Here is a 14,187-nt window from a genome sequence, read left to right on the forward strand (position 1 = left end):
CTAAAATTTCACAGACGTACTCTGGGGAAACCAAAGATTTATCTAACATTTTAAAAGTCTTGTAAAATGTCCCCTTTAAATACTCCAACAAATGCAATAAGGTCAGTCACAAATACATCTATGTCCACGCCAGTGCTAATTCTCAGTAAGGGCTAATGATAATAAAACACTGTCAATTCATAGCATCCAACAGCAAAAAGGTTGCATCTAGGTGTCTAAGTGCAAAAAGTTTAAAGGACATGAAAGTCAAACCATTGGCTGTTTTTACTTCCAGCTGCAGGGTGACTTTAAAACTGTGACTGACCCCATGTATCGGGGCCATACTAAAAGTTAGAGGGCAGGAGTTATATCCACCTTTGCTGCTTGTGTCCTCTAATCACTCAACAAACTGTCTGACCTTGTGTTATGGCACAGCAGCTCTCCTCTCTTATCCTGAGACAAATAGAGTCTACTCTGGCTCAAAGCCACCTAACTAAAGGGACTATATTGACTTTAACAGCTTCACTACCATTCTCAGTAGCTATGTTTACATGCAACCAAATGATCCGTTTGTAATCGTATTGATTAATAGGGGTGCACCCATAAATCGTCTGATGATGCTTGCTATGCTTCTCAATAAATAACGGTGAAATACAGCTACATCCAAAAGCCAGAGGGCGCTCTCGTGCAGAAACTCACTATTCGGCGCAAAAGAAAAACCATTACACACATCAAAAGCAGCTCCAGGAAATGGTTTAAGCATATATTTATATTGCTGATTTTGAGAACGGGAAGATCGGTCTGGGGTTTCTGCGTTGAGGAGCTACTATGCTAGACCCAAAGCTGGTCGAACCAATCAAATTGTCAGGGCGGCCTTTATACGATGATGGACAGATGATCAACAGTAACATAATGAACCATGTCACCAAAGAGCGCGTGTGTTGAATCTGTTTACAACGAAATGGCTGCCGCTGTAGAATTCTGATGTGTGGATTCTGACATTGAGTCTGTTCTAAAAGATATCGACAGAGCATTGATTTTAAAAGAGGAACAGAGAAACGCGAGCAAGGCATTTGTTGATGTTTTTGCCGTCCTTCCTACGGGATTCTGCAAAAGTTGGTCGCAACTGAAATGGGTATCACGGCGATGGATATAATTAGCGGTCGTTGCCAGCTTTTTCTCGGAAGCCCGGAATCGTGGATGCTGAATAAGTGGAGGGACATGCTAGGCTAGGGGTGGGTGGTATGAGCAAAAATTCATATCAAGGTATTTTTCACTCTTCAGCCGGTATAACGGTATTACAGTATGTTGCCATATGAGATAAAACATTTTGGAGTCACACTGTAGTAAACCTTAGTTGAATTACGGACAAAATTTGTATTTTTAACCTTATGTTACTAATAAGTGAGGGATTGGACATAGACATGATTGTTTTATCTTTTCCCATTTTTTCCTTTAAAAGTGCCATTGTGTGGATGGGTGGACTCATCTTCTTATGCATATTGTCACTAATACGGGAAGTATGAAAATATGGAAATTAGTATGGTCATTTGCTGGTAGGCTATGTGCCTTATGTTTTACGCTACATCCAACAACTTTAAAGCTGTGTGCTGTGTATATCTTGTGTCTGTTTGATTTATAAATATACAAAGAACAAGATTTTCTTCTTGTTGTTAATATGAACATCTGATGGGAGATGCCATCAATTATTATTAATCCCTGACCGCATTAATGAATGCAGTTTATTAATACAAGTTAGTTATATTAATACATGTATTTATTGCATTTAATTTAATTAACCAGATTCACATTGCCAAAAACACTCCACTCATACGTTTTTATGCGTAAATATGCACTATGTGTTTAATAGCCTCTCTAATTAATAAATCTGCATTAAGAAAACAAAATTTACCATTAAAGGCTGTTTTAAATGTGTTTGGTACGTTGCTTACGTTATCCGCTAAAGCACTCTGAAAGCGCTATTCATTTAACCGTAACTCCTCAACCATTTGCGCTATCAAAAAAGGAATGGTTCCTAAAAGAAGATAAATTGCACTTTTTGGCAAATTATGGTTTATTACGGTAATTTCTTGCTTTCCGTCCTCCAATCGCTTACCTGGAGAGCGCGAGCAGGGCGCAGTAGAGAGCAGATCTGAGTGAAAAGGTAGTAACACCGTTAAACGACTTTGAAGCAGTGAGGTAAAAAAAGCCTCCTAAATGTATAACACTGTTGACGTGCTGTTGGTGCCTGTTTAAGTTGATTTTCTATAAAGCAGTGTTGATTTTGTTCGCTTCTGGGTCCTGTTATGTTTCAGAACCTGGTAATGCTTAGGTAAGCCACGGGCTTTTTTCTCGCCAAACTCGCTGTATACAGATCACAACACCTGAAATATAGTCTTTGGCAGGATTTGCGTGCACTATTATGTGTATGCTCTTAAAAAAAAAGATGATTAAAAATGGATTGAAGTGCGATCGGAGCTTTTCGTTTTGTGTTTCTGTGGACAGCGCATCTCGGGAACGGAGGTATGACTTTTAAGACTTGGGTAAACTCCCGCGGGGTCTTAAAAAAATAACATTCAGAAAGTTAAATTTAAGTCATAGGTTGAAGATCTGGGCATTTTAAGGCCATAGATATAACTTTCTGAAGGTTAGTTTTAACACCCCGCGGGGACCCTGATAAGTGCAAAAATGGAATTTAAAATATGTAACGCCGGTATCAGCGGTTTTGCAAAATCCATATCATGGCGTGACACAATACCGGTAATTACTATCATACCGGTTTATCGCCCACCCCTATGCTAGGCTCCAATATTTTCAAGTGAATGTAATGGGTATCGTCGTGGATGAAGTTCACCTAACATACAAATGGTAAGAGATAGTCTTACTGTATGACTTAGTAAATACTTAATGTTGTGATATAAACGAAATGTTGTAAACATAGTAGGTGTTGATGTACATTCCCTAACTCAGACTTAGTATAATCGCAATGTTAGTGTCATTGTAGCGAAATAACTAGCAGTTCGGTCAGGCTGCAAAAGACGTAATTTCAACATACGTCTCACACCCCGTTGCTCTGATTGGTCGTAGGTCTATCCAATTAAGTGCAAAGGCATTTTTCGGTTGAGACACGCCTCATAATTATAGCTCAATGGAGCGTTATCAGACTCAAATTCTGACTAGAATTGAGTATGACAACGTCAGGCTAGGTTTTCATAGCCTATATCTAAAAAATTCTTCAGAACAACTTTCTCCAACTCAGGTTTGTACATGTATCCAGAGATAAAGTGTGAACTCGACGCTGTGATGCTGTGATGCTGTGCGCTGGGTGGTGTTGCCAAGTCCTCTGCTTTTTTCGAGTTCAGATTTGGGCTTCTGTTTAAACTGTCTCTGTGGGTTGTTTTTTTCCTGCGGGTTAAAGATGAAAGGATTTCGTTCTTTAGTTATAGGTATTTGGGCTGTGAATAGTCATTTTGGGCTAGTTTTAGATGTCCATTGGGATGGTTTTGATACGCAAAGCCGGCAACCCTGGCCTTGCGCAGATGTTCGGTTCAGATTATATAGAAACAAACATTTTAATCAGATTGGAATGTTTAGGGCGCATGTAAACTGTATTGTCGTAACCTTAAATCGGATTAAATTCAGTCAGATTGACAAAATGTTGTGCATGTAAACATAGCCAGTGTAAGCAAGCATGACCCATTTTACCACAATTAAGGACTAAAATTGAAGGGAAACACCATCTAACCCTCGTGAATGTAAAAGTAGGCATGTAAACAAATACAACCCTAATAGCAGAGGTTACTTAGGTCTGCTCTTAAAAGCCTTCCTTGGTTCTGATCTATGAAAGACTCTTCTCACCAATGCTACAGTAAATGGCCCACTTGGCATAATGAAAATGAAATCAGGTGGTAATCAGGGGAAAAAAATAATAGACCTATTGTATATTTGTTGTTTTTGACCTGTGTAACATTAATAAGGTCATGACATCAAAAAATATGATTTTAAATATTGTTCAAGTCAAGTAAACAGCAATAAACATTGTGACAATGTGGCTCTGCAAAACAATTTTATTAATGTTCCCACCAATGTCAAAATCTAACTTACGCCCTTTGCCTGACAGATCAGATAAAAACAAGAGAAAATTGTGATACAGCAAACAAATCAATCAAAGCAGATTTCCAGTGTTATACAGGCAGCAATTAGCAAAAAAAAAAGCTTACTTAGGCTGTAAGCTGTTTAAGCATGACGTGAAATATAAACAAATGAATATAATGTTGCTACAAAATCACTACACTGTAATCCCTTTAGGACAATTGAGCACTTTTTCAGATAGAATGGGGGGAATTAGTATTCAATAATAGGAGCATAGACAATGCTTAACTGCATCAGGGAAAAGACAATAAAGGAAATCTCATTTACATTCCTTCAAATATAGTCCCCTAAAAGGCCAAAGTAATTCGAAATTCAGAAATACTGTAGTCTCCCAGGCACTTGCTGGCTTTGGATTTCCACCATCTGCTTTTGTGCCAGTAAAACAAATCTATAATGATTATAGGGGAATGCAGTGAAACTGACTGTGGAGATATGGGCATGTACTGTACAGCAGAGCAGTATTACACACGTGTAGGAAAGAGGACATTACGAAGAGTAAAGGTTTGGTGAGAACAGATTAGATTATGATGTGTCAATGAAAATGATCCCACGGGGAAGTGAAACAGCTGTTGCCATTGATTAGCATGATGATTCTGGCACAGAGAAGTCTGCAATGAAAAATCTTTTTACACACAGCTGACTGTTTAGCTTGCTTTTGCAGCACCATTATTAACATGTTACATTTAAGTACCTGGTACTTACACAGGTACCTCACAACCCCGAGAACATCATTCAATTTCTAGGTAACTGCTTTTAGCAAAGTGTTTTTTTTTTATTTATACTAATATTTGTGGTAGGGGAGAGCGGGGCACAACTTAACGCTTTTAACTTTGGCTCTATCATTTGAAAAATACTTAAGTTAGTTACGTGTATGGTCTGTCATGTTTTAAAAAAAGAGCATCAAATACTGATTTTCCATACTCATACTTCGACTTTTCGCACTTTCAAACATCAGAATGTTTCTTGCCACAAAGCACACATAGCTCACAGGGATAAGAATGCAATTTACTGAAATGAATGTAAAGTGGGTTGCTCTGTGAATATTCTGAGAATGAAGATGGATTAAACAGATTTCTGAGATACCTCAGACTGAGAAAAAGGCACAGAAAATAATGTCAGGAACAGCAAACCTTTTGGTATCAGGAAATTATATAATATCACCCATCTTTCCAAATATGACCTAAATCTGTTAAATAAAGGTAACAAAAGTCATATAGTCAACAGTTAACCAAAATATTGAATTCTCTTTTCTCTATGCTATAACAATTACAAAAAAATTATTTATTTAGCTTATATTTAAGGAATAGTCAATTTTCTTAAAAGAAAAATCCAGATTTACTCACCACCATGTCATCCAAAATGTTGGTGTCTTTCTTTGTTCAGTCGAGAAGAAGTTGTGTTTTTTGAGGAAAACATTGCAGGATTTTTCTCATTTTGATGGACTTTGGTGGACACCAACACTTGACACTTGGCTCAACACGTGGCGGTTTTTTCAGCGGAGTTTCAAAGGACTATAAACAACCCCACACGAGGCATAAGGGTCTTATCTAGCGAAACGTCATTTTTGAAAATAAAAAAGGGTCCGGTCCAGCGCGACCTAACGTAAATGCGTAGTGACGTAGGGAGGTCACGTGTTACATATATAAAAAAGCACATTTGCGGACCATTGTAAACAATAAACTGACACAAAGTGATAATTAGTATCATTCAACATACAACAACGTCGGAACGGTCTTCTTTCAACACACTTGTAAACACTGGGGCGGAGTTTCGCGTTCGTCCTCTGTGACCTCTTGACGTCATGACGTATTGCGTGAGGTCACGCTGACGCTTATGCCTCGTTTGGGATCGTTTAGAGTCCTTTGATACTCCGTTGAAAAAAACTGTTACATGTTGAGTTAAGTGTTAAAGGTGCCCTTCCTCTGGAGTTTTTATTGTTTTAGACTGTTGTCTGAGGTCTACTCATGATGTTTGCATGATTTTTACATCCAAAAACATCAAAAGCAATAAATAATAGGCTATTTTGTACCCTGGTTTTGAGGCTGGTTAGAGAAGTGATCCGTTTTAATGGGCGGGCTGCATTGACGACTTGGAAGTAAACACCCACTGCTATTATTGGATAACAGTTTTTCATTCAAACTAACTTTCAATTTAATCTCATGTGTAATCAGTTTAATGTTAAGTGAGTGTCTTAAGACACAGTGTCTTTCTTACACACGCATATTTTATCATAAACCCTTTTGACACACACACGCATGTCTTTTATCGTAAACCCACGAACAAAAACACACACACAAACACACACACACACTCTCACACGTGTCTGTTATCGTAAACCCTTTCGATGCGCGTGGCGCAGCGCGCGCACGCACACACACACACGTCTTTTACACAAACCCTTTCGACACACGTGTAACAAACGCACAAACACACACGTCTTTTATCACATTCGATGCGTGTGCATCATGAATTCGCGTGAATCGCGTCATTCTAAAGAGAACTTTATAGTGACACAAAGTACTAAAGTGTTTTACTCGCACACACGCGTGTGTGTCTTTTATCATAAACCCTTTCAAAGTGTGTGCAGCATGAATTCGCGTCCCTCGGAAGAGAAAACACCGGCCACTACAGTGACACATAGTACTAAAGTGCATTACTCACATCAGCTGCGCCATTCTGTCCGGATCCGCTTTTTAATCGCAGTCTCTCTTCAAATCCAGCGTTCTTCTGAACATCCAAATATGTAGCAACTGTTATGATTCCCTCGTTTAATAGGAATGATGTCTCTCGACGAAAAACAATGGCCCGATTACGGTACGATTGACGTTTAGCCATCCTTGCTGTAACTTGTTATGAAAACTAACTCAACTACACGTAATATGTGGGCGCGGGCTCAAGTTGAAGAGCTCATGAATATTAATGACCTCGATCAGTTCCACGTCACACTGATAAGAGTTTCAAACTGACCTGATGTCTCCGCTTATTTCTTTTCAGTGGCTAGAGCTGACAGAGGAGGCGAAAGTTATTTTTCACATTCACGACACAATACAAACACACATGGACCTAACACATAGCAAAAAATACAAGTAAAAACGGTTTTATGTGGAAGGGCCTCTTTAAGTGTTGGTGTCCATTAAAGTCCATTAAAATGAGAAAAATCCTGCAATGTTTTTCTCAAAAAACATAATTTCTTCTGGACTGAACAAAGAAAGACATCAACATTTTGGATGACATGGTGGTGAGTAAATTATCTGGATTTTTCTTTTAAGAAAATTGACTATTCCTTCAAGCATAGTCTGAAAACCTTAGCATTTAGTTCTTACAGAACTAGTTTAACTTTTCTGTCTTAACTTGCCAGTCATAAACTTTATATTTGACTTTGTAACCCTGTATATACTGTGAACTTTTTGTGAAAAAAACATGCTCCAACAAGCCAATGCCTCCCACAAAACCATATAAATGTCACACAAAAAGAAATGATTGCACCATTTTGTCATTAATGTAATAATACAGCACTTATCCCACTCCCTCTGAATGAGCTAAAAAGCATGCAGACCAGTCTCCAATCCCACAAGTGGATTTCTGCCAAAAAAGCTCACAAGGTACATTAGTAACACCTCTCATTCACTCGAAAGGACTTCCATGTTAATCACCAGACAGGACCACAGAGCTAGCACTGTGCTGAAGGCCTTTTATTAGAAAATATACACGTACGATTAATAAACATCACACCAGCACTGTCCCGTGAGATGTGGTGCCAGGAAAATTGCCTCTTATAATGGAGGGGTATCCATCATGTTTGCCTGTCATATCGCCCTCCCAAAGCAGCATTTGCATGAAGAGATAAAGAATCATGTTAAAAACCAAGCTGATATGACCCTAAGCTTACGAAAACCTGAGAGGAAATACTTTATAAAATAAAGTAATGAAATGATATTGGGCATGTTGGGCGATCCAATCCAATATATTCTGAAACATTATATACTGTCAAAGGAATTTTTTAACTCAAGCAACCCTGGCATTAGTGTAAGAGTGTGTAAAGGTGAAGACACATGCTGTGTTTGAGAGTCATGCCCTGTCAATTACACATGAGAAACACATTGATGGTTTAATTTACAATTACAACAAATGAAATTTCATTCAATCACTGCTGTGAATTAGAGCTGCAACTAACGACTATTTCTTCTGTCGACTAATTTTTCAGATTAGTGGACTACTCTAACGATTATTTTTTATTTTTAATATAGTGTTCTTTTTTTGATTAGCTATTTAATCTGTTGGATAATCTGTTTTTCTACTCTCTGTCTGATCTGACAGTCATTGTTTGTTTTATTGTATTTTAACACAACTGAATGCTATTTTCACATATTATCTGTTCTGTTGTCAGACATATAGGGGCGGTTTCCCAAACAGGGATTAGACTAGTCCTAGATTTAAATAAATATAAGAGCTGTCCAAACTGAAAACATCTTGCACTGACATATCTTAACCAATTCAGTCTCAGCCCAAGACCACAATCTTAATTTGTTGCATCTACATTTGCTTTGGGCTTTGGCCTCACAGACTGCAGCAGGTTATTATGGCTCAGTGTTGTTGCCCTAAGACCAAAGGCACAGTGAGTCACCAAAGGCATTGTAAGAAGTGCCAATAAAACTACTGGTTGTCCTTTATGATTGGCCTTTTAAGATGATCTTAAAATAGTTAAGTATAATGAGAACTTTAGGATTTGACGAGAAGCCAGTTCTGGATCAGTGTAAGAAGTTAATTCTAGCGCCGAATGTGACTCGTACCCTGACATTTATGCCGCTGTATTTTTTAATCTGTATAACTGTGGCACGTTTCAGCTCATCAAAAGGAAGTGGCAATGATGACAAAGGTGGCCTTTAGAAAAGGCCTTTGACTGAAGACAACTCATGGAAAGCAACATTTATCAAAGTCTAATAGCAAAACCGCTGAAGCAAATGGAAAATGTCATTTATCAAGAAACACTAGAAAATCCATGACATTATTATGGATTTTCCCTCTAAAACAATCTTAGCTTAAATTGAGATATTTTAGATTTCTGAAATAGTACTTTGAACTATGTTGAATTAATGTTAAATTTATGTAGTGTTACTTGTGCTTAGATTTGTGATGTTTTTTTTTTTTAAATCAGCAGTATTTGAGAAATCCTCAATTAAGACTAAAAAAAACGTACCTTGAAATATATGTAATGGGCTGCTGGCAGAGGCACCTAGTGATCCACAGCAGTCTACTACAATTCCGTCTAGAGATCAGCATATTATTAGGAAAATAAGGAGAGGATTTAACTGGCAAAACATCAATGCAAACATGAAAATTTGTAGTTAAACTAGAAAATGCATTTCGGGACGAACTGCAAAAGTGTGCTTGCTCTGGTGCCGCCGATTTAGTTTGTGCATCCTCACATTGGAGTCCCAAGTTCATGTACAAAGTTTGGTTTCAATACGTAAAAGCGTTCCTGAGATATAAACTACTTCCTGTTTGGCAGCGTAAAATTTTAGGAAAAAAATTGTTCTTTTGATGTTGTGCATCCTCACATTGGAGACCGAAATTCATGTACAAAGTTTGGTTTCAATACGTGAAATCATTCCTGAGATATAAACTACTTCCTGTTTTGGCGGCGTCCACGCACATTTAGTTTGGCCTGTGACGGGCAAACGCTTCCGAAAATCAAAAATCCTTCTAGTAACTTTTGTGAGGCTTGGTCCAAGGATCGTGTACGTGGAATTTCGTGAAGTTTGGACAAAATTTGTGACCTGTGAAACTTTAAGGTTTCCAATATGGCGGACGAACGACATGGATCTGTGACTTCATCTTCTCAAGCAACTTACACCGGAACTGCCCGAACATTTTAAAAACACACACACACACACACACACACACACACACACACACACACACACAGAAATGTATACAGACTTGTAACAACTGTTTCTCTAAAATTTACCATAAAAAAAAATATTTCACTCAGTGATTGACAGCATAATGCAATCAATCGTGTTCCCGTTCAACAGTAACTAAGCATCAGGGACGTGCACAGGAATTTTAAGGGGCAGTTGCTCTAACCTAAAAAAAAGGGCACCTCCCTCCACAAAAAAATGCTACATCCAGACATGTTCGTATTTTGAATTTTAAAACTGCATAACAACATAAGTTATGCGTTACTGGAGAGCAGGGAGACAGTTCTGTCTTTAAACTGTCTCCCTGCTTTTATTACTCAAAACAAAACTGACTCGATGGCGAAAGGTCGGAAGACCAAATCATATCCACCGAGGAAATGTTTTTCGTGTTGTTACAGTAACACTTTGTTTACAGTTTTGCGCTGCTCAGCCTGGATTACAACACAATGCGTCCGATTCGCGAACTGACTCCTTTGAACGGATTCGTTTGAATGAACGGTTGAAACAACAGATCTGTCCCAACACTAAACTCACAAGACGTCACTGTCAGCACAATCAGTCACTTATAGCGCCTCAGAAAGGAGAATGTAAATCTGTTTAGAAAGTTTTGCCCTAAATAACAGTCTCAACTAAAAAACATAGACATTTATTACTATGTTAACTTTATGATGAATAAATATTTTATCAGGTCTACCAAATAAGGATTTTATCCTACAAAGCAATAAAAGCCATGGTAAAAAACTGATCAAAGATGATGACAGAAGAGTGTCAAGTAATATCTGTGTCTGATAAATGCATGGTGCAGAGGAGGTTGTAAAACTCTTCAGAAAGACCAGTCATAATTTTTTTAAAAGACTTTGACTTAAATAGTGACATTTTTACATTTAAAATATCTGCTAATGATGAGAACATTTTGATAATTATGTACATATAGAAAATCGGCCTAACATATCGGCCATCAGCTGCCCTGATTTCTAAATATCGGCATTGGCCAGAGAAAAAGCCATATCGGTCGACCTCTACGTGAAAGCATTCCTGACACACACACACACGCACGCACGCACACACACACACAGAAATGTATACAGGCTTGTAACCAGGGGTGTTTCCAGCATTGAAGGACATCCGGGGTTTACCACAGACCATTTTATGTAAATACAGGGATCACAAGCCTAGATAACCCGCTCTAGCTAGCCTAGAACCAACTATAACAGCTATGCTGCACATGTTCAGTGTTTTCTTATTAAATTTTTTTAGAATTGTAATTTAAATAATTTTAATTTTTGGGTGAACAATCCCTTTAAAGTGTCCTATTTTCACACACTAGTTTTGTACATAATATACCAAAAATTCTTCTTTAGTACTTAAGATAATCTTAAAAACATGAGACTTAATGTAGGCCAGAGTTCACGTCACCAAAAGCAGCAGATGTAAGCTGCATTTTATTGATCATAAGCTCATTTTTAAAATAAGCGATAGGAAAGAGCGACAGCAGCACTGATAGCCTAATATCATTTCATTTCTTTACTATTTATGAATATGATTGTGTGTTGAGCGTCTACGACAGGGCTATTCAATTAGTTTGTCATGGGGGCCAGAGATACATCAGTGATGATGACTACATATACATTTAAACATTCTCATGTTGTATTTTGAAACTGCATAACAACAAAATCAGTGCATTGTACAATATACTTTTTCTACAAACATGTATTTTCAAACTGCATACAACAAAACTTGTGCATTGTAATATGACCAAGTAGGCTTTATCTACATCCAGACATGTTCGTATTTTGTATTTTAAAACTGCATAACAACATAAGTGCATTGTAAGATACCCGAGTAAGCTTTATTCTTCATTTAAAGGGGTAAATAAGAGCCATATCACACTCATTGAGAATTTAACTTATTTACTCACTTAAGTACACATAACCAAAAGTTTATAATATGGAACATAACTTTTTGGCAATGCTAATTATTTCACGACCTCTATTTAAACTACAACCGCCATCTTAATAACTGGCAAACATTAAGCTAGCTTCTAATAAGAGAAATTATACTTTTAGATTTCATCAGGGCAGTAAAATCACGTGTATGTTTGTCAGCGCGATACGCATGCAGTGGTGCAGGTGCTGGGCTGTGAGCGATGGGCGATTAACTTACACGTTTAAATTGCATTCTTGTGTGAGAACGATGACTCGCATAATATTTGAGCCTTTGTCTGCTTTGAACTTCGGAGAAACGCCAGGATCTTTTATCTAGTTCACAAAAATCGTTTCCTTTATTAAGACATCTAATGTCATTGTGATCGTTGAGCCGACATATCAGACAACAACTGTCGGAAGAGGAGTTGTTGTAAGCTGGAAATACAATAAATAAAGTTAAAACAGCCATAGAGTCCGTGGTCTCTGCATCTTGACGCGGGCAGACCAAAGCGCGAATACACGTGAAGGGGTGACTCGCGCTCTGCATCTCATGCAACAACATATGCACGCGCATCAAGATTGCGACCCTGTCCTCTTGCTTTCCATGTGAAATCAATGCTTCGCTGAGTGATTGACAGCATAATGATTGACAGCATAATGCAATCGATCGTGTTCCCGTTAGTTAAGCATACGATGATATATAACTTTCTTATCTGAAGATTATGTAAATATACACAGTCTTCTAGCTGTGGCAAGCTGTGTTTTAATGTCTCATACATTTCTCAAAGTCATGACTGTTTACGTTAAATACACTTGGCATAACATGCATGATTTAAGGTAAAGTGACACTTTTTCGCGTCAATTCACAATCATTTAAACCATGCAGCTGTTATAGAGCCGATGCCAAACGATCACTGCTACGCGAGGACGCGAAATTGACGTCTTTACAAACTAATACGTTTACAATGTATTACATTGATGAAAAACGGAATTAAACTTGTCATGTTATATATTACTGAAATAAAAGAAAGGGTTTTACGTCTGAATCCCCGAAACATTCCTACCTGTACTGCACGTTCTCCAGAGAGCTCGCGTTGATTCACGCCTTCAGAATATAACATCCATTTGCAGTTTTGTACACAAATGTATATGAGAAATATTAATATTCCATCGGATTTAGTATCAAATAATCCTCAGTATATATAGTTTTCAATAGGCACGGACTAAGTTTCGGTCTAGTCACGTGTGAAGGCAAGGCAATTAAACACGCTTGGGCTGCCCTCTAGTGGTAAAAGCTATATGACATTTTTATTTTTACATAGGATTTTATTGGACATTTTAAAGTGAAAATAACATAATATAGACATGTTACTGCAATGTTTTTTTTATCTTGGCCATCTTCACATTGGAGTTCCGAGTTCATATAAAAAAAATTATAAAGATATGTTACAGACAATCTGGGATATGAACTACTTCCTGTTTGGGGACTACGCCATAGGTATATTTTGACCTGTTTTGGGCAAATGCTTCCGAAAATCAAAAATCCTTGAGGCTTGGTCCAAGGATCGTGTACGTGGAATTTCTTGAAGTTTGGACAAAATTTGTGACCTGTGAAACTTTTTAAAGGTTTTGTGTTCTATCCAATATGGTGGCCGAACGACATGGATCTGTGACTTCATCTTCTCAAGCAACTTACACCGGTACTGCCCGAACATTTTAAAGTTTGAACGGTGTCTCTGCGTCAAACGGTCTGGTCGCTAGAGCTGGCCAAAAAAATCTACCCGGGAAAAATAATAAAAATAATAATAATAAAACTTAAGAAGAACAATAAGTGTGCTTTTGCAAGCACACTTAATTATTTGAATGTATATTTATTACTTATATTGGCTGAAAAACAAAAATGATGACAAGATCATTTTAAGGGCGCACTCACATTATCCAAACCATGCCCCAGTGCGATTGTCCGCCCTTTCATCATTAGGATGCGATTGTTTAAAAAAAAAGCAGGAAGTAAAGCGCTCTCTTAACACTGGAACCCATTGTAATGATAAGTTTGTGTTTTTTATTCGTAGTCGTTTGTTGCGCAATTACACACAGCCCGCTCACATGCAATTATATTGCTTAGTTTATCTGTCACGTGTGCAGCTCGGACATTCACGTTACGCTGCTGCGCGCATGAAAAGGTTTTTACGGAGGCTGATGAAGGTGAG

At 37.8% G+C, this 14,187-nt stretch overlaps 1 protein-coding gene across 4 annotated transcripts in view; it reads right to left on the reverse strand.

Annotated features, from left to right (window-relative positions):
• Positions 1-14,187, reverse strand: part of unc5db (unc-5 netrin receptor Db) — a 248,206-nt gene that overhangs the window by 172,713 nt on the left and 61,306 nt on the right. The window lies entirely within an intron of this gene.

This window comes from Misgurnus anguillicaudatus, chromosome 22 (genome assembly GCF_027580225.2).
Source record: "Misgurnus anguillicaudatus chromosome 22, ASM2758022v2, whole genome shotgun sequence".
In the NCBI taxonomy this organism is placed as follows: domain Eukaryota; kingdom Metazoa; phylum Chordata; class Actinopteri; order Cypriniformes; family Cobitidae; genus Misgurnus; species Misgurnus anguillicaudatus.